The following is a 2,904-nucleotide window of genomic DNA, read 5'->3' as shown; positions in this document are numbered from 1 at the left end:
CTTTATTTTTGTCATCATTTCTTTATTTTTTGTCGATTTCGTATTTTTGCCTCCCACGCGAAGAAAGCATATATCATACTATACACTCATGATATCGATAATTCTTTACAAGAGAAAGACAGAAATGGAAATTGACACCTGAACTGTAACAGCTGTGAAGCTGAACATCGGTGATACTGCTCCCGAGTCTCCGTAAATCCACTGAGTACTGAATAATTAATTACTGCCTTTGCCCCTTTTCGAAATTAATTCATTCAAGTTATACTTGCTTTCATGTGGAAGTGAGGGTACGGGATGGTACTGATGATACTTTTCTGTTAACAGGTGTTATAGTCACAAACACACTGCCTCGCGTGTTCATTGTTGAAATAATAATGCCTTTAATGTTGCAGATTCGGGACGGAACCAACACGAAGATGCATGATGAAGTAATTTGTACATGAGAGAGACCACCCATTACATAACTAAAACATATACTCGCACGTGTATAAGCCTATATCATGTAAATGAACTCGTGTCAAACTATACAGTCTGGCAGGAAACTTTTGTTTACATGCTTTTAGGATGTCAACTCATCGCAACCTTTGTATTGTATTGTATTGTATTGTATTGATAAAGTGTGTAAGAGGAGAAAATGACGCCAACTTTATATCGAATTCGTACTGAATATTCGATCGCTCTCATCGCAACCTTTGTAGTGCATTGATACAGTGTGAGAGGAGAAAAAGGACGCCAACTTTAAATGTCTTGGTTTCGTACTATTCGATTCGGTCTTTCACTCCCCAAACCTCTGCAGTGTATTTAAAGTGTAAGAGGAGAAAATGACGCCAACTTTATCTCGGTTTCGTACTGAGTATTCGATCGCTCTCATCGCAACCCCCTTTGTGGTGTATTGATACAGTTTGAGAGGAGAAAAAGGACGCCAACTTTGATTGTCTTGGTTTCGTAATGAGTATTCAGTCGTTTTCCTCGTAAACCTCTGCAATGTATTCAAAGTGTAAGAGAAGAAAATGACTTTATCTCGGTTTCGTACTGAGTATTCTATTCCTCTCATCGCAACCTTTGTAGTGTATTGATACATTTGAGAGGAGAAAAATGACGCCAACCGTTTTGTTTAGATTCCGTACTGAATCTTTGGTTGTACTTCCCGCAACTTCCATTGATACTATCCACAAGCGAACATTGTCTTAGCATAGCTCTCGTTGCCTTCAAGCGTGGAATCTAAGCCTGAAGCACCTATACTCCTCAGCCAGAAGAGGGCGTTGATGGAAGATCTGATTATGAAAGACTACCTACTTGAGACCTATCTCTTTCCTGCGTTAGTTTATATAAGACCCGCGCCGATGTTTCTGTATCGCCTGAGAATTAGGTTAGGTGTGGTTGGTTGGACATGCAGGGGGGAACTACAGGAGGTGTGGCTGAAACACGCACGAAATGCACGCTGTTCAAAAAGGGTTTTGCTCTTGTCATTGTTGCCAACGTGGATACGTGACTTGATGTCTACCTAACTCCGCTGGGTGACGTATATTGATGCAGATAGGTGAGGCCTGGATGCGTCACTCGTGGAATCTTAAGTTCTCCCATAAATAACAAGAAGTAGGCACATATTAATATAAACATTGGAGAGAAAAAAAGAAGAAAGTGAAAAGATTAAGATGTCTCTCGGGCGTATTTTTAGAACAACGTCGGACAAAAATAACGCCCAATGTGGGGGTCGAACCCACGACCCTGGGATTTAAGAGTCCCACGCTCTACCGACTGAGGTAAACGGGCTTGTGCTCTACTATTTTAGCTTAAAGATGAATGCCTTCGCTCTTGTCGGACATGAACGCACAAACTATTAGAGGACATAATATCACGATTTACCCTTCAACATGAGGGTCTGGATAGACTGATAATACACACAAAGATAGATGTTTTTTTGTTCTCTTTTTTTTCCCTTTTTACATTTAGTCAAGTTTTGACTAAATGTTTTAACGTAGAGGGGGGAATCGAGACGAGGGTGTGGTGTATGTGTGTGTGTGTGTGTGTGTGTGTGTGTGTGTTTGTGTGTGTCTGTCTGTCTGTGTGTGTGTGTAGAGCGATTCAGACTAAACTACAGGACCGATCTTTATAAAATTTGACATGAGAGTTTCTGGGAATGATATCCCCGGACGTTTTTTTCTTTTTTTCGATAAATGTCTTTGATGACGTCATATCCGGCTTTTTGTAAAAGTTGAGGCGGCACTGTCACACCCTCATTTTTCAATCAAATTGATTGAAATTTTGGCCAAGCAATCTTCGACGAAGGCCGGACTTCGGTATTGCATTTCAGCTTGGTGGCTTAAAAATTAATTAATGACTTTGGTCATTAAAAATCTGAAAATTGTAAAAAAAAAAAAAAATTTATAAAACGATCCAAATTTACGTTCATCTTATTCTTTATCATGCTCTGATTCAAAAAAACATTTAAATATGTTATATTTGGATTAAAAACAAGCTCTGAAAATTAAAAATATAAAAATTATGATCAACATTAAATTTCCGAAATCGATTTAAAAACAATTTCATCTTATTCCTTGTCGGTTCCTGATTCCAAAAACATATAGATATGATCTGTTTGGATTTAAAACACGCTCAGAAACTTAAAACGAAGAGAGGTACAGTAAAGCGTGCTATGAGGCACAGCGCAACCGCTACCGCTCCAAACAGGCTCGTCACTTTCACTGCCTTTTGCACTAGCGGCGGACTACGTTCAGTTTCATTCTGTGAGTTCCACAGCTTGACTAAATGTAGTAATTTCGCCTTACGCGACTTGTTACATTTAGTCAAGTTTTGACTAAATGTTTTAACATAGAGGGGGAATCGCGACGAGGGTCGTGGTGTATGTGTGTGTGTGTGTGTGTGTGTGTGTGTGTGTGTGTG

General features: G+C 39.5%; 1 non-coding gene across 1 annotated transcript; it reads right to left on the bottom strand.

Annotated features, from left to right (window-relative positions):
- Positions 1-1,699: 1,699 nt before the first annotated feature.
- Positions 1,700-1,773, bottom strand: Trnak-cuu (transfer RNA lysine (anticodon CUU)). The gene has a single exon. It is a non-coding gene; the product is annotated as a tRNA-Lys (tRNA).
- Positions 1,774-2,904: the final 1,131 nt, after the last annotated feature.

This window comes from Littorina saxatilis, unplaced genomic scaffold, assembly GCF_037325665.1.
Source record: "Littorina saxatilis isolate snail1 unplaced genomic scaffold, US_GU_Lsax_2.0 scaffold_1189, whole genome shotgun sequence".
NCBI classification, from domain to species: Eukaryota; Metazoa; Mollusca; class Gastropoda; order Littorinimorpha; family Littorinidae; genus Littorina; species Littorina saxatilis.
Note: the sequence above shows the minus strand (reverse complement) of the source record. Positions and strands in the feature narration are given on the sequence as shown.